Genomic DNA, 24,374 nt, shown 5'->3' with positions numbered 1-24,374 from the left:
TGGGGAGGGGCCCCTGCAGTGCTGGGATTGTCTGTGCCCACGGCTGCCGTGCACCCATGGCGAGGAGCCACCCAGCCGTGCCTCCAGCCAGGCAGTCAGTCAGCGGTGTTTGGAGAGGTCCCTGGCCAGCCGGGCGCCAGGAGGACAGATAGGCTGGATGCAGGTGTCCGTGGTCTGAACCTAGCCGCCCAGGGGCCCAGCACGACCTCAGGGCTGTGCTTCCACTGGGCGGGAGGGAGAGGGTTGTCAGTGTCCCCTGGGGCAGTGGACGAGAAAGCAAAGGCAACCTGGGGCTGTGTCTGTGCCCCAAGAGCCCTTTGCCTGGGGAAGAACCCTCTCGCAGCCCTGGACCCGCAGCCAGCACTGGCCTCGGACACGACTGGTCCAGACCCACTTAATTCTGCTTGTTCTCCCGAGGAGCAAACTGGGCCCCAGAGCGAAGGGCAGACTCCATGGTCCTCGACTCATGATAGGATTCCAAGTGACGGTCAGCTGGCTGTCACCTGGCGAAAGGCAGGACCCCATGTCCCTGGAGTCTCTGTTCTGCTGGGGCTTCTCTGCAACGTGTCCTTGCCAGGTCCTGGTGCTCACAGCGCGCCGAGGCCCTGAGGTCCAGCCAGCAGTGTGGGGAAGACCCCGCTCTGACCCCACACCGGGGCCGGAGCGTTTCCCGCAGACGGCGCCGCCCGGCGTGCGAGTCGGACAGCTCCCGTTTGGGCGTGAGTTCTGGGTGACATTTGGCCCCACCCCTCGGAAGAAAACTCTCGCAACCCGTGTCGGCTGTCCCACGGGCAGAAAGGACTCAGTGGTGGCCCGCAGTGGCAACAGCGGGAGCCGGGGGGCCACGGCGTTGGTTCAGCGGAGCCCAGCTGTGTTCCGGACGCTGAGCTGCTCATTTTTATGCCTTTTAAGATCTCTTCCTGCAATCAATCTTCCCTTTGACCTGGGCAGCTTTCACAAGTGACGCTGCCCATCCACTCTGTTCCGCACGCTTCCCTGTGACACTCACCCACGGGGGTTTGTCACCAGAGCTGTCGTTTCCATAACAATCATTCTGGGACCCACAGCCCCCGACCTCTGGGACCCTGAACATCCACCCCCGCACATACAGCCCCGCGTCGAGGAGCAAGATCATTTTTTATCACCTGTGTTTCCTTGTCAGTGTGTCATCGCTGGTAGGGGCCGCGAGGTTGGCACACGCCTGCCCCCCGTCCCTGTGTCCCCTCCCTGCTCTTTCAGGCCACTCCGCTCGGCCCGGTGCTCACAAGCTGAAAGTGCCTTCTGCGGGAAGAAACGCACACTTATTAAGATTACGGAGGGGCGATCGTGAGATTTCCCCCAGCACGGGCTGACAAGCCGCTGGCATGTTGTCATTTGTCATCGTACACCAGCTCTGTCAGCTAGAGAAACAATTTCAATATAAAATTTCTGCATGAGATTGCGCGGCCGGGGCACCGCCGGGGCCGCCCGGGCCAGCCGCTCCGCGCCCTGTGCCGGCGCACTGCTCCTCCCCCCGCCTCCTTCTGTTTTTAATTTTGGCTGTGAAAGGTACTTAATGTCCCAAAAACAATTTGTACAGACGTTATTTTCCCCATTGCGAGCGCGCACGCCTTGCTGAGGCCCCTCGCATCTCGCTGTTGCTAATCCACTCTCACGCTGTGCTCTTACAGCTTCATTTTACAGCTGAGGAGACCGGAGCTGCATGCTGGGCTGCAAATGGGACCCTCGTCCCTCGGTCCGCGGAGGGCTGTTAGCGGGCGAGCGGCACACAGCACAGAGCTGGCGCCTGACAGCATCTTCCCTCCCGTCGGACTGCTGGTTGCCGACTCGGCTGGTTTGGGCTCCGGCATCTCGAGGGAGCGCGGTGCAGCCGCGGAGGGCGATGGGGAGCTTGCGGTCAGAAAGGGCAGGACGCCGGGCGGACAGAGGCGGACAGGCAGGTTTCGTGGGGGGAGGGACCTGGGTCCCTGTCTCACCACCATGCTGTGCTCTGCAGAGGAGGCAGCAGAGGTTCTGGGGCTCAGGGGCAACCCCAAAAGGTCTTGTGCTCGCTTGCTTTCTGGTGGGGCCCACGGTCCCTGCAGCCGGCCAGGCTACCTCCACAGCAGAATCGCGTCCCCGATGACCACCCGCCCTGGTTTTCCACCCCGTCAAGCTTTCACTCAGCTATGGATTTGTTGTCATCGGCTCCTGATGATTCGGCTGACACCCGTCAGAAAATAAATTTTCCGCTCCCCACTTGGCTGACTCCATTCACAGGGTGCAACTCTGTCCCAGTGCCACTCTCTGGGCCACTGGCGCCTGGGCGCGTGACGCCAGCCCTTCCCGGGCGGGGCTCCTCTCCCAGCCCCACGCGGCCCCCACACGGCCGGCCCAGGCGGACGCTCCATCTGCTCTGCTAACCTCCACACACATCAGCGCTTATGCAGCACATCCATAGAACAGAACAGCTGAGACTGGGCCCGAAGATGGGATTGGGTGCCAGTCTCATTTCTCAGGCACTTGGGTGGCTGGACGTCCTGCGATTCAGCTGCCTCACCCAGGAGACTGCACCGAGCCCTGGAGCAAAAGTAAATAAAATGCCTGAGGCCAAGAATGAGGCCCTCCTCCGAGCCGCCCCAGGGGTCCTGATTCCTGGAGCCTGCCGCCTCGGGCCGGGTGTGCACCCTGGCCACGAGAGTCTGGCTCTGCGACCGCGCTGTGTGCCGTGACGCAGACACTGGGGCGGGGGAAGCAGCCACCCGAACTACTTTTTCAACGAGAGCAGCTGGGTGAGTTCTAGGGTAGCCGGCGGGCAGCGACGGGGGTGCGGTCTCAGGTCGTGGGTCAGTCTGGACAGCCCAGGGTGAGCCGGGCTCTGCGCTGAGGCTTGGAGGCCTGCGCGCAGAAACAGCAAACGCCAGGGTTGCGGAGCCTGGGTCCCGCATTCCCATCTGTGTGCCGCCTTCTATCGCTGGCCCTGGCTCCTCAGCCTCCCTCCGGGGCCACGGCACATGGTACAGATGGGTGCAAGGCTGGGAACAGTCCCCCCTGCTCCCCCTGCCCTGTGTCGCCAAATCTGTGTCTCAGAACTTCAGAACTTGACCTTATCTGCGATGGGGTCTTCGCAGAAGTGATTAGTTAGGTTGACGTGAGATCAAAGTGCATCAGAGAGCCCCTGGTTTGACGGTCGGTGTCTCTACGAGGAGAGAAAATGCAGAGGGACCCACAGGGAGGAGGGACACACAGACCGGGGTGACACACCCCCAGCAAAGGGACACGAGGGTTCTGGGAGCCACGGGAGGCCGGGAGAGGCCAGAAGTCCCCCAACACTGGAGCCTTCGGAGGGCGCGTGGCCCAGGCTTTGCTCTGACGTTTAGCACCCAGAACAGAGAGCAAGCCCTGTTGTTCGAGGACACCCGTCTGCGGGACTTCCATGTTGTGACAGTCACAGGGCATAGTACAGGTCCTGGCGAGAGTGGCAACGTCACTCAGCTCACAGACCACGCCTGTCACGCCTGTGTTCCACATGGAGCCACATGGAGGACCCTGCGGGGGCCAGTGACGGTGACAGCAACCCCTGCTCCGTGGATGTCATGGCATGTCAGGACCTGCGAGAGGCCCTGGAACGTCATCGTTCATCCCAAAGTTGCCATGGAAGGGCCACCAAATGCCAGGCACTGTTGGGGTGGAGGGTGACAGCAGGCAGGTCAGGGGCCCTACAGCCAGGGGCTTGATGGCCCCCACCTACCCCAGGGGCTAGAGTGACGTTTGTCACAGGTCAGTACACCACGGGTCACCTGGAGACATCCACCGGGGGCCTGGCTCAGGAGGCCCAGCCAGCACCGAGAGTCTGCGTGTCCCAGTCTTCTCAGTGACACCCCGACAGAACGGCAGGATTTGAGGCAGGCTGCCCCGCACAGACACCTTCTGTCCCCAGTGGTCTGCCCGGGGGCCATGGTTAGACATGGGGGGTGGAAGCTGTACTGATGGTCAGTGATGTAAACACCAGACAAGATGGAGCAGGACAATCCCCGAATTCGGGGAGTGCACCGCCCTCTCCGTCCGCTTCCTTCTCTCCGAGCCCACGGTCCCGCGTGTCCACACCGTCCTGGGCCGTGTTCCCTGGGCATCCGGCATGACACTCGCTCAGTCAATGTTGTGCACCACTGTTTAGTGTCTCCTGCACAGGGTCCCAGAGATCATGTGATGCGCCGGATAGACAGAGTCCTGATCTTACGGACAAGTGACAGAAAGGAGTCCCACAGATGTGAACTGTGGCCGCCCCACGAACCGGAGCAAGCCCGAGAGCAGGGCCACAGGCCCGTGTGGCCTGACGTCCCACAGCGACCTGAGACGCTCTTCTGTCCCCCAATTTGTCCTTGTCCTGCATCTTGGCTCTTCTGACGACCTTCCCTGAGGTCACATGGGAACCTTCACGACTGTGGGGGCCAGTCCCCGAACTGCCACCCCACAGCCCCCTCAGCCCCCGCCCCCGGGTCTGGCGTGCACCCCCCCAGCTTGGTGGCAGGACAAGCACAGGGCTGCCCCACCCACGTGCCCAGGGGCCACACGAACCAGTGCGGGGCTCCCAGAGTCATCCCGGAAGCAGGAGCAGGTCCCTCCAAATGCAGAACAGGCGCCAGGTCCAGGTGCAGAGACGGCCTGGTGGGGCCGAGTGGCTGAACCCAGTGCCCCTCGGCGGCCAGGGCCCAGGGGGCATCCAGTCTAGGGGCCGCGTCCAGGGTGGGGTGGGCTGCCGTCCACCGCGGGGCCTCCAGGACCCGCCTCCCGTGGGGACTCAGGAGCCCGGAGGCTGTGTTTCCCCATCCGGGCGTCGGCAGAGGCAGGGCCACCTTTGTCAAAGGAACACAGAAGGACGCGTCCAAACCGGGGAAGAAAACGCTGGGGCTGGCCGTCACTCTGGGCAGGAGCGGGGAAGGGAACCGGGTTTCCAAGGGAGCTGCCCTGGGACTCGGTTTTTACGGTGGGGACGGGCCTCAGAACACAGACGTCTCAGATCTGGGAGCTGAGCCCGTGACCCTGAGGGGGCTGGGGTCCATCATGTCTCTGCCAAACGGTCATTCCAACGGCGCCCACCAGCCGCAGAATGGCACGAAACCAGAGGGCATGGGCGGACTCTCCTAGCCCGCATATTCACTGTTTCTTTTCGTACTTTTTTAAATGAAAAATTAACGCAGCAAACTGTGACAGAATAAGAAAGAAACAATCATCCAATCCCTGCCATCCAGATTCAACCCTGTGTACCCGCTTATAGACTGACTTCCACTTTCTCTGGTTTTCTTAGGAAAAACTGTCCTATCCCTGTCTGGTGTGGTTCAGCGGACTGAGCGTCAGCCGTCGAACCAAAGGGTTGCCGGTTTGATTCCCGTCAGGGCACATCCTGGGTTCAAGGCTGGTTCCCAAGGTTAGGGTGTGTGAGAGGCAACCACACACTTATGTTTTTCTCCCTCTCTTTCTCCCTCCCTTCCCTCTCTCTAAAAATAAATAAATTCAATCTAAACAAAACGCCCATCCTACTGCTCCGGCAGAAATAATGCATGCATGTAGTCACAAACTGTTGCAATAAGGCACCGAGGTGTTGTAATGAAGTGCACACCCTTATAATCGGAAATAACATCCACAGACATCACTGAATATTATTCCCAGTATCTTCCCGTGGATACACTTGGGTAGAAACGGGCGGTGATACTTATTTGAAAACAGGATAATACTATACATAGATACTTTAAGAAAAGATAAAATTTAACTTTATGTAAACGAAAACATATAATGGAAATTCAAACAAATGTTTTTGTATTGCAAAAAAAGATCCCAGAAAATTAAGTAAACAAATTATGAAACACAGTAACACAAAGTAAATGGAACCTTCATTGGTCTGCTGTGAAAGCGAAGTTATAAACACACAACTTCCTACTTTCTCCTGTCTTCCAGGCTCAGGGGTTACACTGTATTATGTTATGCAATATACACTATACTGCACTGTACTGTACTATACTGTGATTTAGATCATACCATATACGCCAGTCACAATCCCTGTGGGTCTGAAATCCTGCATTTCCCAAGTCAGTGCTCCTTCTCCAGGTAACTGGATTCAATGCTCACCTCAGCCCTTCCTTGGGGAATCCCAGTCTTCCTCAGTTCACCTGCTGACTTTGTCTTCTGTTCCCGATTACTGGCCACTTCTGCCTGCCCTCCAGCCCGTCCTCAGGCTCTGCTTGACTAGCACCCTGGTGGGGGGCAGCCCCTCCCTCTTCCCCCAGAGCTCCGGCACCAGGGCTCCCCTCTCCGGGCGCCTGGAGGGCGGGGAGAGCCCTGTGCAGGCCAGGTGGGCGCCTGCCTCCCCCAGCTCCTGGGCCCAGGTGTGGTGGCGGCTCAGATGCTCTGAAGGCTCCTAATTTCTCCACACCTGGACCTCTCCGTGGGGTCACACCGTGACCCCCCCAAAGCTGGCTCATTAGGGTCAGTCTTCCCTGCAATCTCATAATAAAAGTAGAACCTGGAAAAACCCAGGAGTTCAAGGTCTCTTAGAGCCAGGCTGTTCATGATTTCCTCGGAAGACATTCCAGCGGGTGCACCGGCCTCTCAGACACAACACGTGAAGGACTTTTGTGTTCTTGCGTGGGGACAGCTTTCCATCCGCCTGCTCAGCAAGGGTCCACGCCTTCACCTGATGCGTTTCACAGGGTCTGCAGACTTTCTACAACGCATGCACAGGTTTGCACACTTGGTTATAAGTGCAGATTTCCAGGTTTCTGGCAAGAGACCTTGATCCAACCTCTGATAATCTATTTGCTTTTGTCTCTTCTAACATGTGTAAACCCACAGTTCTGGGCTCTACCACCATCTGCAAGCATCATTTCTAAGCCTTCCTCTTGCAGTGAGGAGTTGTGGATAACTTCCCTTCTAAATCACACGTGAGTAATGTCAAAAAGGCTAATAGCCATGAAAATATTGGGTTTTAGGGTCTGACACTTCACTCCTACCCTCAAGCACTGAATCGGGTCTGCTGGGCCCTCGTCACCACCGCACAAATACCGTCTCACGCCTGCAGGAGTCTGTCACCTCTCGCTGCCCCGGAAACCACGTTGTAAACAGACATTCTAGAGAGAAGGGTGAACTCCTCGGGTTAGGGGGCGGCTCTGATGTGAGACTGCGCATCGTCTCGGGGACAGCGGCGTCACAGGGTCTGCAGACGTCCCCGAGGACCAGGCAGCGTCCCGACGAGCAGTTTGACTCGCCTTTTCTGGGATCATTTTGGGGGTGGTTTTACACACAAGACCGTTTCTAACAAATCTGGTTCCACAGTGACTCTGATGCAGAGTGAGCCACGAAGAGAGGGGTTGAACTGGAAGTAACGAAGGCTTGAAAATAGGAGACAGATGCAATATTTTAAATGACACTTTCTTGGTACTGTATTCATTTCCTTCTTTCAGTAATTAGGAAAATGTTTTCGGTTTTTTAACCCAGCTTATTACTGCGAACACAATAAACCCATGTGTGTAAAAAACAAATACAAATGTGAGAGACAGATGACACATTCATTCTCTGGGTTGTGTGAGTAATAAGAAACACTGAAAAAATAGGCAACCACAAAAAATAAGGCCACATAATATTTCAAGGAAAAAGAACCAACATTCAAGCAGTCCTGTGAATTTGTTCATTAACCGTGCACAAACAGTTTGTTATGGAGACAAACATTACACATAAGAAGATAAATTTGGGGGGGATTAAAAAATTTTTCCACAACTGAAAGACCAAACAAGTCCGTCCCCTCTGTCCTCTCTCTGGGTCCATGGTGGCTCATCTGTTTCTGTTTGTCTCTCCACCTAGTCCTGTCTGTCTGTCTCTCTCTGGTTGTTCCTCATCCCCGGGGTCCTCCCCTCCCCTCCCCTCCCCTCCCCTCCCTCCTCCCGAGGTCCACTCTCCCTCCAGCGCCTCCCTCCAGACTCCCCCAGGCCCCGGGGCAGCGTGGGCACACACACACACCTTTTCTTTTACACCGTGTGTTTCACTGCCCCTTGTCTATGTTCTGACATGTTTGGAAGCACAGACACTTGCCCTTGGGTTACAGAGGCCCACAGTGTCCCTCCCAGGGACGCGCCCACCCACCACGCTGTCCAGGTGGGCAGTGAGCCGCACCACCCAGGGGATGCTCGGATGTTCACGGGGGAGGCAATCGGCCAAGGACACGTGTCACAGAAGGTGTCCCTGTCATTCATTGACATGTGGCTGTGCTGACAAGGAGACAAAACTTCTATAAATTTTAAGCAATTGATTCCAGGTTATGCAGAAATAGGTGTAGGCTTACTTCATCAGCAGTTCTCATATTTCATGCGTAGTCACATCATGGACACATTGTTGGCCACATCAAAACAATAAAATTAATTTTTTTTCATTTATTGATTTTAGAGGGAGAGGAAGGTGGGGGGAGAGAGAGAGATTTCTCGTTCCACTTACTCCTGCATTTGTTGGCTGGTCCTTGTATGTGCCCTGACCAAGGACCGAACCTGCGGCCTTGGCGTGTCGGAATGACGCTCTGACCAACTGAGCTCCCTGGCCAGAGCTAAAATAATAAAATTTAACACTCTGCATCCCGGCCTTTGCCACAGTGATGAAGGTAATAACCGGCTGCCTCTGCAGTTTTGTTTGACTGACGACTGGAATGTTCGGAGAACTGGAACTGTCCGGAAACTACCCACGGGCAGCCTCTGCTGAGCCAGCGACTGAGGGCGAGCTCGCTTCGTGCAGGAGTCGGCACTGGGGAGACGGCTCTGAGGAGCTTGCCCTCCCCGTCTCTGCGTGGCCTGGCGTGGCCTCGGCCACAACACTCGGGTCCCGGAGCCTGCCCGGGGCTTCCCTGTGCCGTAGCCGGGGCGACGCCGTGAGCGCAGGTCGCGGTGCTGCTGTGGGGAAGTCCGCCCGTGGTCCTGTGTCTGATCGTCGCGTGCACTTGGCGCTGTTGATGCTGCACTACGGAACACGGTCTTCAAGTCAGCGACAGTGGCAACGACTCGCATTGGTTTTGCACTTGACTTTCCCTTTTAACACCATTTGCGTCACACCAATCCAGCCCTCACCAGTGTGGTCTTTGGGAGAAACAACACCCAGCAACTTGGCCGTGCAGCGTCCGCCCCGGTGGAGAGGACGCCCTCTGTTCTCTGTGTGCCGCACCGCAAGACTGACCACAGGCCGGGGGGCAGCGCACTTGTGAGGTGACGCGACGCTTCGGAAGACCCCACCCCGGGCCGAGCCCTTGTGCTTGCAGGCGGCTGGCGGTTCAGCTGTTGACGCGAGGTGTCCCCTCGCACACTCGGGGTGTCCGGGGTCATCGCTGGGCTCTCTGAAACGAGCCTTTCCACCGTGCTGGGAGTCGGGTGCTGGAACCCAAGTGTGGTTCGGTGCTGCTGCCTGCTGGCTCTGTCCGTGTCTCGGTGGGGAACCGGGTGACCAGAGCCACCTGGGCGTCTTCCCCCTCCAGCTCCAGTTCCTAAAGAAATGGCCTGGAATTTGGCTGACGTGAAGTCATCAGCGTGCAGCCCCACAACTGTCGCTCGGGTGGGAACTGGAGGCAAGGGCAGCCCCTGACCAACGTGGTCCATGGGGAGGGAAGAAACCGCCCGGGTGTGCCCTGTCCTCTAAAAGTGATGCCCTGTGCAGATGGAAAAAGGGCATCTCAGCGAGACGCAGCCAGACAGGCCCCGGGGGCCGCTGTGGTGGTGCGGGCGCTGCAGCCCGAGATGGGCACGGCTTCCCTCTACCGCCCCACACGGTGGTAACACCAGGTCCACGCCCGGCACCGCACAGGCGCCAGGCTGAAGGCGGGGCCGTGGCAGCCACGCGTGTTCCCAGGGAACCGCAATCACAGAGCTGCGCTGCCTCATCTGAGGCAGATCCATAGCTGAAGAATTCTGGAAGGAACGCCTGCAATTACACCTGTGCCTCATTAGCTAAACTGACACTTGCCACGTTGGAAGGAGAGCAAAATGGATGCAAAAGAGTCTTCCGCGAGAATCCACAAAGCACAGAAACCATTAGCCAGATGGGGGCAGGGGGAGATTCCAAGTTCTCCCCCACAGTGTAAAACAAGAACAGAGACGCGCGCGAGCTGGAGCCCGGGGGCCTCTGAACCGAAAACACCCATCCTGTTAATCGTCACGTGGGTGCCCTCCCTGCACAGGGAAGCGAGCGGGGCCGTGCAGAGAAGTGACCAGAGGGGTGGCGCTGACCCCTGGGGCCCGGTCCCCTGCGGGTCTCTGGGCTGTGGCAAGGCGTGCGGTGCGCCAGGCGCTGGGTGGAGCATGCCCCCCTGCACGGCCTCGCTGGGCCCTCACCAGGACGCCGCGCTGTTGAAGTCGCAGCACCAGCTCCCGGGATCGCCAGCCTCTGCTCCTCCTGAGGAGGTCTTTGCCAGCGGCTGCCATCTTCCAAGGCAGACACAGCCACGTTCAAGGGCACTGGGCGTGCCCCGATTCGGTACTACCACTTGGGCAGACGATGCTTCCGGGTGGAAGGCCACCCCGAAGGTGTGGGAGGTCGGCTGCGGTGAGCCTGTTGGGGGTGGGGGCCCAGAGTCCGCTTTACCGGACCTGCGGGACTCAGTCCCTATGCCTGGGCGAGCAGCCCCTGCCTGCTGGGTTCCTGGTGCAGACGAGCAGAAGACGTAAGGAAGTGATGCCGGCCACGAACGACNACCAGGTCCACGCCCGGCACCGCACAGGCGCCAGGCTGAAGGCGGGGCCGTGGCAGCCACGCGTGTTCCCAGGGAACCGCAATCACAGAGCTGCGCTGCCTCATCTGAGGCAGATCCATAGCTGAAGAATTCTGGAAGGAACGCCTGCAATTACACCTGTGCCTCATTAGCTAAACTGACACTTGCCACGTTGGAAGGAGAGCAAAATGGATGCAAAAGAGTCTTCCGCGAGAATCCACAAAGCACAGAAACCATTAGCCAGATGGGGGCAGGGGGAGATTCCAAGTTCTCCCCCACAGTGTAAAACAAGAACAGAGACGCGCGCGAGCTGGAGCCCGGGGGCCTCTGAACCGAAAACACCCATCCTGTTAATCGTCACGTGGGTGCCCTCCCTGCACAGGGAAGCGAGCGGGGCCGTGCAGAGAAGTGACCAGAGGGGTGGCGCTGACCCCTGGGGCCCGGTCCCCTGCGGGTCTCTGGGCTGTGGCAAGGCGTGCGGCGCGCCAGGCGCTGGGTGGAGCGTGCCCCCCCCCGCGCGGCCTCGCTGGGCCCTCACCAGGACGCTGCGCTGTTGAAGTCGCAGCACCGGCTCCCGGGATCGCCAGCCTCTGCTCCTCCTGAGGAGGTCTTTGCCAGTGGCTGCCATCTTCCAAGGCAGACACAGCCACGTTCAGGGCACTGGGTGTGCCCCGATTCGGTACTACCACTTGGGCAGACGATGCTTCCGGGTGGAAGGCCACCCCGAAGGTGTGGGAGGTCGGCTGCGGTGAGCCTGTTGGGGGCGGGGGCCCAGAGTCCGCTTTACCGGACCTGTGGGACTCAGTCCCTATGCCTGGACGACCAGCCCCTGCCTGCTGGGTTCCTGGTGCAGACGAGCAGAAGACGTAAGGAAGTGATGCCGGCCACAAACGACCCAGAGAGGGAAGGACCGAGGAGAAGCTGCACCAGCCGCTAGGCGCCTGCCGCTTGCTGGGGGCGCTGCCAGGGCCGATGGCCTGGTCAACGCGTTGGCTGAGATGGAGCGAGGGACCATTGGCTGACGTCTAAGGCGTCCTCCACCCGTGAGGTAGATGCTCCGTCTGCACCGAGGAGGCGGGCGGCGGCCTCTCGGACTGGCTTTCTGTTCTCCACTGGACATGAAAAGGGAAGAGCAATTTCCTGGCTGGAGACTGATTACACACACACACACAGAGTCATCCGGAAGCTTCCGCTCCTACCGCACCCTTTGACATTTTCGACTGTGTGAACAAAACTCACCGCCCGAAATGCCCCCGTCTGCACGACGCTCACACAAACCAGAGCCCCTGGCCCACGTCCAGGACCGCCTGCAGGAAGTGAGGGTGTGCGGCGAGATAGCGCAGCGGAAAGCTCGGGTTTTTCGAGTCGGACGGGGCTCTGAGAAGGTGGGACGTGGCCGCATGCCGCCCCCTCTCCGTGTGTGGACGCCCGTCTGGGGGTCCTGGGGGCGCAGTGCCCCGCGTGTGCCACGCCCAGACGTGCAGCTGCGGGCTGTCCCTGGAGCGCGGGGACCGTCCTTCTCTCTGCTGCCCAGAGATGAGGCTGACAGCCGGGCTCAATCACTGGGATTAATGGGTTAAAACTTGACATGTCTTTAGTGTTTTCAGTTTTATTTCCTTTATCAGCCTGACTTTCCTGTCCAGAGCGCTCTTGCTACGGTATTCTTTGAAAAGCACACCTCTCAGGGTCCACTGGCTGCCAGCTACCTTGACAGTGACATTGGCCAGGCCTGGGGTTTGCCTTTGACCTCACGGAGGCAGCAGATGGGCCCAGTGATAAATCCCAATTTATTAGTGAAGGACCCGGGAGCTCGGAAAGGCAGGGATCCCGGCTGGGCATCCTACTCTGAGACTCTCCTTATCTGCTCTGACAGGAGCTGGGAGCCCCGGGGAGGGCTGAGTGGCAGGCGCTCAGACTGAGGCGTTGCCCCTCCCCCGTTCCTGCCCTGTCTCCAGCTTTCTCCCTGCTTCGTTCCGCACTGGATGCATGGGCGACACTCTCTTGGTTTCAAAGGTTCACATGGGGCTCAGTTCTTGGCGAAGAACAGCAGGGCAGCCAGACCTGAGCAAGGCCCACACTCTCTGTGCTCCCACCGCCCTTGGGCCTGTCCGCATGCTTGTGCACCTGTGTGTCCCGGAAGCACCTGCCCCACGAGGCGCGTGCTCTCTGGTGGCCGCCACAAGCCTTGCTGTGTCTGCTTCTCTGGTACTGCTTTTGTGCGTGTGTGTGTGTGTGGGGCCTGGACAGAGCTGCCCCGGCAGAGCCTCCAGCACAGTGGTTCGGGGGAGGAGATTTGGGTATCGGCATGCACCAGGGGAACGTGTCTTAAAATCCTGAGATAGAAGCAAGAATTACGTGCAGATATATTAGGGTTATAATTCATGCTTACCTGTGACTTTTGAAATTGAGTCGGGATTTAATACAATTTCAAAAATCTCTTGAATTTCCTTGGGCGAGGGGATAACAGGTGGGAGATCGCTGGAAGAGCCCCTAACGTGTCCGCCACCTGGCCCCACAGTGACATTCCGCGTGCGCTTGCTCACATGCAACTTGCCTTTGAAACACCAAAACATCATACTTTTAAAGGACGACCCAAGACCCTACATTTTAAAAGGATTTTGAAAAGCCACGAAATAGATATTGCTTTTGTGAACTTTTTCCCCACTGTCCCATTCCTAAGGTAAAATGTTTGATGTCCTATTTATGAAACTATTAACACCTTTCGTCCCATAATTTCTGTGAGGGTAACAGCACCTGGTAAGACCCGGGCTAGGCAGGTGCGCAGTGTGGGCGCACCCAGGAGCGGTGCTCGGGGCTGGCGTGGCCCGAGGTGACTTCACTGCGTTTTGCTATCAAAGTGATAAATACGTCCCTGGGCACGAAAACACTGGTCTGCAAGCACAAGCTGGAATCACATTTGCACACAGAACCTTCTCGTCACCCAAGTTATTTTTCCTCCATGGCAGGAAGTTAACTTGCAGACAAAAAATTAGCCCACAGAATGTCGTTTCCGGGTCCCTTTGCTTTGCTGTTTGTTTGCAGGTGTCTCCCTGACGCCCCCGCCCGTTTCTCTCCCAACACTGAGACGCCGCGGGGGGGGGGATGGCACTGCGTCCCTGGTGCCCACACTGCCAGGCTTGTTAGCAGACACCAGCGAGTGCGGCCGAGCCGAGGAATGAGTCCCAGCGCCCCTGCGCAGCCGCACCCGACGGCAGAGACTGCCCCACTGACACAGAGGGTGCGGCCCCGATGAGTGGGGCACACAGACACACTCAGTTGTTTATCACACGCGTGCGAGACGGACATCTCAACTGTAAACTGGCGCGCTGTAAAACCGCTGGTCTCCTCGCTCGGTGCAGAGCTGCAGAAATTACGTCGGTTCCTGTGGAAATCTGGAGGCCCTGCTCTGTACACCGGCTGGGGGCTGTGCGTGTGCGCGCTGGGTTGGTCGCCAAGTGTGTGTTTGCACGGGTGTTCAAACTGCATTTGCTGTTTGTGTAAATATCCAGGTTTTTAAAAACATACTCAGGTGCTTTTTGTTTTTTGTTTTTTGTTTTGCGGAAACAAAAACAGTAAACAGCCCAAGGACTAACGTGCTAACTATCGGTGACTGTGGCAGCCTCCCCAGCAGGCGCGCCCGTAACCCCCGGAAAACTCTGACACGTTATAAAACGTTCGCATTAGCGTGTGTCAGTAAACACCACACCGGCAGCAGCCCGCTGTGCGAGGAGTGTGATGCGTGCTGAGTGCCGTTGCTTCGAGGCACCAGGCCGGGCACCCACGAGGCGCCCTCCCTGCAGTGCGACCCCAGAATGTCTGCATCCCCAGTCAGTGCAGAGCACCACCTCACGGGGCGGGGGAGGGGGGGTCAGGAACGGCGGGGAAAGCAAGGTGCGTCCTCAGCGCCCCCATCTGGTGTGTGTGCACACGTATGAACACGTGGGTGAGTGCGTGCAGTCGCACAGAAATGTCTGCGTGAGCACAGAGAGGGCAGACGCAAGGGGTGCAGGGGCGTTCGGTCTCCGATTCACCACGTCAGCCCTGGGTGTTCAGGGGTTGGAGTGCGGCCGACGCACACCCGCGGTCGGTGGCAGTTTCACGGACCGCCACCCTGGTCCTGCCGGGAAAGTCCGCAAATCAGTCCACGTCGATATTCACAGACTATCCACCTTTCTCTTACTTTGTTTGGTCCTTTAAGTTTAAACCTACTGGGTTGGCCAAAGCGTGTGCCAGGTTTTCTGGATGATGGCTCCGGTAGGGCTTAGTTATCTGCAACTTCATTCCACACGATTCTGTCAGATTGTATTCGACAGCTGCCCTGTCAGTGTGCGTTAAACAAATCTTACCAAAATGGGTGAATTTTTGTGCAGCCACTTAATACAGAAGACGGGAGAGGACGAGCCACATTTTTGGTGTATTACGCTTTATTATTTCAAGAAAGGTAAACAGTGGTTTTCGAAGATTCTTGGTGCTATTGACCTTTTGAGCAAACAATTCTCTGCTGGGGGGCTGTCTTGTGCACTGGAAGATGTCACGCAGCCCCTGGCCTCTCCCCACCAGAAGCCGATAGCCGAGACAGCTGACATACTCAGAGTATCCAGATCCACAAAGTTTCATCAGTAAAATGAAAGATGTGTCCTTTATTTTAAAGAAAAAACTGAACAGACTTTTTGGCCAACCCGATACTCTGATGCTGAAACTTTCTTACTGGTAACAGAGGAGTTCTAATCTAGCAGCCACGTGTTACTACTTTTTTTAATGCCACACAGTTTCAGGTGAATCTGAAACTTATTTGACTATTTTTGCTCAATGTAATTTGTTTCACATATACCCTGAAAGACTCAGCTATGCCACAGCTGGTATTTTTACGGCATTCGTCAAGTTTTACTCACAATTAGGTGGCCCCCTTGTGAAGCCAGGAGGCTTGACTGGTCGCTGGTGTAGATGCTTTTTTAAGTTTGGGGGCCAATGTGGGAGAGCGAAGAGAAAGTCTCTGACTTTCAGGTAAGTTCACAGGTAAAATAATGAACCATTCTCGATCCGTTTAGGCCCGCTCTTTTCTAAACATATCTTGACGTCAACAGAAGCTGGTCTGGTGGCTTCTTCTCTTCTAAGATTAGCAAGTGCTGGACGGTGGGGAAGTCCAGAAAACGTCAGCCAAGCGAGCGGGGTAACATAAGTGGCTGACTCTCCGGCGTTGGGGGAACGTTCCCCGTGAGGAAAGCTGGGGGAAGGCTTCTCACGGTGACACGGCCAGGTGCTTTGCCGGGGCACTTTCAGCATCAGGAAGTCTGACCCTCGCCTCCTAGAAGACTCGGGGAACAGCCGGCCCAGGAGGGGAGGGCATCGCCGGCCGTGCGGGGTCCCCGGGTCCCTGCATCTGTGCCGACTTATGGACTTAAGAGATGACGGTGTGAGACATATGGTTTAATCATGATGTGGTTAAGCTTTTCTGATCTGCTTAGGAATTTATTTTTCCGTCTAATCGATTCATTGTTCCTTTAATTTGAGTCATGGTTCGTGTTTAAGAACACACGAATACCTGTGCGTATGTGTATTTGTGAAGCAAATCTGACTTTTCAAAGTGCTGCTGAGTAGAACGTAGAACATCTCAAGGGCTTGCAGGACGGAGGATCCAGCTTTGACACCACGTGGACAGGGACATGGGCAGGGTCCTGGGCACCCTCTGTGTGGCCCACTGATCCCCAAGGCAGCTGACAGAAATGGCCGCTGTGATTTCTATTTTTATGTTGTCACATGTGTCAGCGTTTTCCTCTTTATTTCCCCCAAACTCTGTGCTCTCGTCGGTCCTTACAAGTCCTTTTTTTCTAAAAGATTTTATTTGTTTATTTTTAGAGAGAGGGGAAGGGAAGGACAAAGAGAGGGAGAAAAACCTGGATGTGTGGTTGCCTCTCATGCGCCCCCTACTGGGGACCTGGTCCGCAACCCAGGTGTGTGCCCTGACTGGGAGTTGAACCTGCGACCTTTCGGTTTGCAGGCCAGTGCTCAATCCATGGAGCCACAGCAGCCAGGGCAAATCCCTTCTTTTCAGAACAGACTGGAGTGAGTGATACGGACTCAAGCGAAGTGAGGTCGTGGGCAGGGTACTCACGTTTTTCAGTTTCGGGCACTAGCAGGGACCGAAAGTCCCTAGCAGGGACCGCTAGTCTCCTTGTCACTGGGACCTGAGTACCTGTGAGGTCACAGTGACAGCCGGGTGGGAGCAGCACTGTCACTTCCCCGCATGCAGGACCAGCTCCCAGTGTGTTTGGTGAGAAAACCGGAGATGCCCGTTAGGAATTTGAGCGTGAGGGTGACAACCCTCACGTTTACAGGAGTTCACGGAGAAACTGATGTTCTGACACACGGGGTGGGCAAAAGCGGGTTGGCTGACGTTCGGGTGGAAAATGGTGCAGTAATTGGTCCTGGACTGTGTGTTTCGTGTCCCCACAGCTGTGACCCATGCTTCTCCGCCCTCTCCTGCTGACGGTCTCTGGCCGGGGGTTCCACCTCACAGTTTAAACAAATCCCCAGCCCATCCCTGCAGCTTCTTACGGCTCAAAACCCCAGCATCACGCACTGTTCCAGGGCTAGCTCATGGAGTCCTGGAAACACGGAGACTGGGCAGCTCTCGGGAGGAGCAGCAAAGGAGAAACACCCGTGACCTGTGGTCTGAGTGCCCGGCGGGCTGGTTGGCTGCAGGGACAGACCCAGAGCCCTAAGGAGCCTGGTGTGGGGACGGACTCGGGGCCGGATGTGTGATTTATATCCTCTACCACTGACGCTTTTCACAAACCGTAGTATCGAGAGTTCTGGGTTTTCAGAGGCAGAAGGAAATGTGATGGCCATTTCCGGCACGCCTCTCTTCTCTCTCGCATGAGGCAGCGGCAGAAACCGTGCTTAAGTACTTACAACGAGTTGAGCCCAGACAGGAAGTTCAAATGGCTCAGTTGTCTAGTTCAGATGCCGTCAAGAGTCTCGGCAGATTGGAGCCACCTGGACGGGCGGGGTGCAGGCGGGCGATCGTCCCTCAGCAGGGGTCCTGGAGCTGCCCCTGGGTCCACCTGCCCCCATCCACCCGGGGCAGAGAGTGTCCCCAGTGTAGGGAAGCCCAGGGCTGCGGTTTCGCCTGAGATACCGTCTGTAGCCTGCGAATTCCGAGAGGAGAAGAAGTGACTGCTGGGGACAGTTGCTGGGGAGCCCAGGGCGGACGCACTCTGCGTCTGACAGGAGCGGGGGGCCGCGACCTGGAAGCCAAATCTCGCTCTATCATACTTACATCTTCTTAAGTGGTTTCCGTATTGACCGATTGATCCCGAACTCATTTTATGGAAATCTTGCTGTGTAATTAGATGGTTTTCCCGTACCTGACGGCCATGCTTTTCATTAATAACGAGTGCTGGCGTGGGAGGGACTCGGCCGCTCCGGGTTTTAAAAGGCCGCTTCCCAGACAGTCCATCAGCAGTGGAGGCAGTCCATCTCCTCGGCCCGGGGACCGCACGCGTGGCCACCCCATCAATTAGGAGCAAATGACCGAGGAGAGATGTATTCTTAGCATCCGAGTACATAACGGAGCCGGATAAATGAAATTTACTAAATCAAGATGAAATCCATTTCTGAGCCTGTGGCAGCCAGGCTCTGGGGTGGGGTGAGGAGGGGCGCATCGATCGGCTCCCCACCAGCACCGAGCAGACTTGGAGGGCCCGTCCAGGTGCGCACACCTGAGCTAACTGGGTTCGAGGAGGACAGAGGAGAGCCAGCTGCTCTCCAGGCCCCGCCCCCATCCTTTCTGCTCCTTGATGGAGGATTGCTCTCTCCCCGACCTTTCTCCCGACAAGATGCTAAAAGTCCATGCGGATGAAAGTTCGAGGTGTTCTCGGGTTCCCTAAGAAATCCTCAAAAATGACCTTGGATCAGCTTCAGATAAAAGGTCGCCCCCTCAGACGATGTTACAGCCTTGCACCGATAGTTTGTGCGTGGGCACCGTCTTCGCTTATTTCGGCAGGAAGCTCTGCAGGAGGCACAGGAGGCGTAGGGGGCTCCTGCAGCACCAGGTGGGGCCGCAGGGCGGGGCTCCACAGGGGCGGGAGACAGAGGGCCAGGCCTGGACCCTGCTCTGGGCGGCCTGCGGGGCGTGCCCTGCGGTGTGGACTGTGCCAGCGTGGAAGGCACGTCGGGAGGCAGGACCCAGGGGCACCATGTGGCCCCCACGAGACGGGTGTGCACAGTGATGTCAGCGAGGCAGACGGAGCAGCTGTCCCCGCTTCCCTCCCTCCAAATACAAACTGGGTGCTGGGCAGCAGGGGCCAAGGGACACCAGATACTGGCTCGGAATTAGCTGTTTTCCTGATCCATCCGGGAAAGAGGAAACGCCCAACTCCTGCTCCTGTGGCTGAGCACCGGGGGCAGGGCACACGCCCTGGGCCTCAGGAGCAAACGCGTTTCTACGGACCAGGGCCACAGTGGGCCCTCCTGCTGTTCCCGCTCGGCGAATTCCGTGAACAGGACACTCAGGGAATAGGGTCCATGCCCTGAGTGGGACAACCGCACGCAATCCCGGCCGTCGTGGTTGTGCCCCCCGGCCCCCCCCACTGCCTCCCTGGGCACAGGGGGTGGAGCTGCCCCCCGGGTTTCCACAGTCTTCCCTCCGCTGAACCCGTGCCCGTCCGGAAGCAAAAACAGAAATGGTTCGAGGGGCCACTTTCCGCTTCTCCGGGGGAGGGGGCCGCTTGGTGCTCGTGACCCCCGTCACCGTGGAGAGAAGCCACTTCAAGTCCTGCCTTAGAAGCTCTGCTACGCCAGAAGCCCCAGCCGGCCACAGCCCACGTGCAGAGCAGCAAAGCCGGCGTCCCCGGGGCGCAGGACAGCCCTGCAGACCCCGGGTGGGGGTCTTTGTCCCAGGAAGGCCCAGCTGGGGAGGAGAGGCGGGGCTCCGGGCGGACGTGGAGCTGGGACATGACCTGTCCCCCTCACTTTGCCTCTGCTCCTGTTACCATCACAACGGCTTTTGTTCTCCGTGTCGTTCCCACCATCTTCGTCACGTCCTAGATCAGCGGGAGGGTGAGTGGGAGTAGCCGTCACCCCGGCTTCTCCTGGATGAGCTCGCTCCGCTCAGGACGTCCTGGAGCAGCTGGCACAGGCCCTGCGAGTGCGTGTGCACACATGTGTACACACGTGTGTGTGTGCACACGTAAGGGTGGGCGTGCTGCCAGCCTTGGTGCAGGGTGTGCCCTGGAAGGAGCGACGGGGCAGCAGGAGAGGGTGCAGGTCCCGTGCACCCCGTCCGTGCAGACACGGTCTTCCAGTTCTTGCCCATTGCTGACCAGCGGGGTGGCCTCGGACAGCTGAGCCTCTGGAGCCGTTGGCTCCAGGTCGGCAGGACCGGAGCCGTGTCCATGTCGCTGACGGGACGTCAAATCCAGCGGTGGCTGTGGTGCCCAGCACAAGCCCGCGTATCTTCCCTTCCTGCTCATTCTCTGTCCCCACTTTGGCTGCGCATGTGTGGGTGGCCGACTGGCTGAGGATGGACCCTCCGCAGATGCCCTGTAGAGTCCAAGTGTGTCTTCCTGTAGGTCCAGGCCCCACCCTTGACCTTGGCCCATCAGATCACACAGGTGTGGGTCATAATTCATCCCTCCAGTTACGTGGGGTGAGCGACACCCAGATAGTTACCCCCACGTACCTGCAGTTCTGAGAAATGTAGAGCTTAAGATGGATCATTTACTTTAAGCATCATTTTAAACAAAGAATACGATTTCTACAGGTGCCTCTATTTGGAAGACAATTTAACCCTGGAATGACACCTCTCTGGGTAGTACTTTTATGCCTGAAATACCAAAGAAATATGCCTTTTGCCCCTTTGAATGCCGTGTGACAGGGCTCGCAACACCCGAGGTCAGAGCTTCATCCGTCCAAACTTCCTCCTAGACGACCCTCAGAAGGGGCGGGGGTAGACAGTGGAAAATAGTGATCAAGAGAGGAAACCTCTATGACTTCCACGAGTGGGCGTGGCTTGGACAGCCCCCAGGGCACTTCCTCGGTTTACCTGGTGCGCCAAAGGAAGCCGGCCAGGCACTGGGACGCAGGCAGCCTCTCTGCGTTTGACGCATGGGAAGCCAGGCCACGGTGAGGGGCAGGGCCACTTCGGACCTCATGCCCCCGCATGACAGAGCCATGTGCGGGCACCAAGAGCCAGGCACTCCGCCATTTATTACATATTTTAACCAGGAAGGAACATTAAAGGGACCTTCCGATTAGGAACACAATCGAAAAACCTCTAAGAAAGGAAATATCTTATTAATTCATTAAGTCAAACTGCTTGTATCTACACTTGTATGACTAGAATTATGGTTCATTAACTTCATTTCTTTATATGAGTTAATTAGCTCAGAGGAGGCCAGAAATTAATTACCAGCTTATATAGTTTGTGCAGAATGGTGTTCTGTTTATTTAGTTTCTCCTATTAACTTTTAATCCCTTCAAACAATAAAAGAGGTAATTAGTATTTTATAAACAAAAATGAATGCAAGAAAGGCAGATAATTTCCCAAATCCCGACGCTCCCATGAGGACCTGGGGGCTGCTGGTCGAGGGTGCGGACCTGCTCGGTGTCGGCTCTGAGCTGGGGAGGTGGCGCTGGGTGGCCGTGGGGGACAGGCCCCGCCCACCGTCAGAGGAGGGACAGTCAGAGACGCCTCATGCGGCCTAACCTTGAGCTTCCGACGTCTCTGAGGTTTGCAAATAACTGCCCATGTGTTCAACGACAGTTCTGGAACTCGTCGCAAAGACCTTGGAGAGACGCTTACAGGAGACAAAAGCACAGAACTGCGCTCACAGGGCTGATGCCTCCTAGCCTGGACTCACCCTGGTGCGGTCCAGGTTCAAAACGAGAGGCCGGCTGATTGTCCTGCCTGGGGCCTGTTAGTCCCTAAAGGTGCCTGGTGCCCGTGGGGTAGGGCCTGGTGCCCATCAGAATAAAAACCTGCAAGGGTGCCGTGTGGGCCTCCACGAATCCTGACCTCTCCGAACGAGTCAGAGTTGGATGCGTGTCACCAGAACAAATGGACAAAAATGAACCACACGGAGCTTTTCAGCGCTGTGCGTTTTCTGAATTTGCGGCTGTTGCGTAAATCTGACACTTACGGGGGGTTTTCATAGCATGTACGCTGAACACTTTCCAGCCAGACACTTAATGAGTTACAGGAGTTATTTAAGCAATGTGTTTTGTTAGCATAACATTAATATTAATTAAATGTTCATTAAAAAAATTGGATCTTTAACGGCCTGGAAGCAGGGGCTGCCGCCCAGCGGGCCGCCACCCCCCTCGAAGCTCTCATCAGACAGACTTGCACCCCAGTTCTGTTCCCGCCCGTCGCGTCCTTCACCCGGGTGACCGGAGCGCCCGGCTTCCCTGCGCGGACACGGTGGCTGCCCCTCCGCCTCGGGAGACGGGCTCTGCGGCCGTGCACACCCCCCCGTCCTGACAGGTGCCAGCCGGAGGGAAGTCGGGGCGTCCAGGAATCCACACCTGCCCACAATGTGGGGAGGGAACAGGGCCCGGGGCGCTTCCTGGAGCGTGGGGGATGGAAAACCACAGTGGGCCTTCCGAAGGGGCAGTGGCGGGGGGTCCCTCTCTGGTGAGAAGTCCCTAAGAAAAGGGTTTTGGAGATGTTGTTGGCTATACTGAGGCCCAGTCCCGTCAGCGCCTCTGCAGGTGACCCGGGGTCGGCCTGAGCACTGTGGGGGGTGTTAGCATCCCCATTAGAGAGGTCTGAGTGGTCAGGGTCGATTTTGGCCTGCGACGAAACAGGTTTGCCTTTCTAGGCTGGCTCTGCCCCGAGCTCTTTTGTCCCAAGGCCCTGAACTGGAACGGCCACCCTCACTCCCTTTGCCACCGGTGGCCGGGGTCCTCACCGCCACGCCAGGGCCCCACATGGCTCACAGCTGGGGGTCCCCCCAGCAGCACCAGGTTGGGCATGAGGATGGGCTTTGGAATGGGCAGGACCAGGAACACAGCCTGCCAGAGCTGAGCCCCGCACACACCCAAACCCAGGAAGATGGCGTGAGTGGGTACGTGTTCCTGTGAGTCCGGGGAGAACCAGACAAAGACAGTGGGTGGCTGTGTGTGAGGCTGGATTCCTGTTTGGGGGAAAGGCACTGATACTGTCCAATCAGAGGAAGCGGGGGTCCCACTGTGTTGCCAGGCTGCCTGCACCTACGCCGTCCCTGCCGTGGAAAAGCACACAGGACGCGGAACCGCTCACAACGCCCTGGACAGCTCCCCGTGCGTCCGGCCTCACGGGAAGCTTGGCTTCCATGTGAACTGGGGTGGGGGCTCTGGGGGGGCACGTTCCACCTGTCCCTCCTGAAGCCTCCGGGCCCCTCCTCCTCGTCGCTGTCCCTCGTCATCCTGACTCCAGGAGCCGCCCACCGTCCCCCACGTCCCTTCCACAGGTGCACGTCCCTTCCTCTTGTGCATTTACTCCTCTGAAAACGGTGGTGCTCCTCACGCTTTCTGCAGTGCATCAGTTCTCCATCGACATCCCCGCACAGCCCTGGAGGCCAAGCGGTGCTCACAGCCTTTTCTCTTGTCTGGCTACTTCTGGACAAAATGGGAACCAGGTTGAACAAAGAAAAGGAGAACTTGAGAGACCCATCCTCGCCTGGTCTGCTTGGGAAGCCCCAGAGGACCACCTGGTGCCCAGGCAGACTCACTCTCTCGGGGGTGGAAGCCGGAGCACAGACGCGACAGTCCCCAGGCTGCCGGCTTCCCGGGCGAGACGCTTCCCACGGGAGAGCCTCCGTCCAGGGCTGGCAATGGCGGCAAGGCCGTGCCGAGCCAGCTGGATTTTAGTTGGATTCCATCAGAATTCGCTGTGGCTAAAATAATAGGTTGATTTTTTTCTTACAGGACTGACTTTTTCCAAATTCACAAACGCCCTTAAAGCAGTGATTTTCCAGCGGGTATGCCACATGAAATTTTAAGACACGCAGCACCTGCCTGTTAGCCGCTGACTGCTCTTCCCTTAATTAAAGAATGACCACAGTCAAATAAAAGAATGACCACAGCCAACACGACAGTAGCCGTCCTGTGTGAGCAAATCCCAATTATACCTGGTTTTTGTCACACTGGCAAAGCACACACTCAGTGGGCCACAGAACTTCCGCGGCTGTTTTTGGGGCCGTGGGACAGGACGGTTGGCAGTCACTGCGAAGACTGTGTCCTCCATGGAGAAGAATGTGGGGCTGCCAGCGCCTGGAGCCAGACCGGGCTTTCTGGATTCGGAGTGAGCCCTCCTACTGCTCCAGCCCCTCCTTCCTGCCCGGACCACGGCGCCCAGCTGCCCGCGGTGTGCAGGGAGCCAGCAGAAACTGCCTACGCCAGAGAACTCACTAGTCAGGGAGCCCAGAAAATAGAACCCAAGTCCCCAGGCTGGAGCCGGGGTGGTGGCACGAAGCGGGGATGTCCCGAGTGGACGGCAGGGTCCCCACATGGACTCCAGCCCCGACAGTGCCCCTCCCAGCCCTTCCCCAGCCCTCACGCTGGCTCTGGGCTCCCTGCAGATCTCCCCGCATACACACCTCTCAGCCACATCACGGCTCCATTCGTCCCAGAGTCACCAGGTGTGGGCTGCAGAGTGGGCCCCAAACTCCCAGGTGGCCAG

The sequence above is a fragment of the Sturnira hondurensis genome, unplaced genomic scaffold (genome assembly GCF_014824575.4).
Source record: "Sturnira hondurensis isolate 20B ecotype Veracruz unplaced genomic scaffold, ASM1482457v3 Scaffold0001872, whole genome shotgun sequence".
Lineage (NCBI taxonomy): Eukaryota > Metazoa > Chordata > Mammalia > Chiroptera > Phyllostomidae > Sturnira > Sturnira hondurensis.
Note: the sequence above shows the minus strand (reverse complement) of the source record.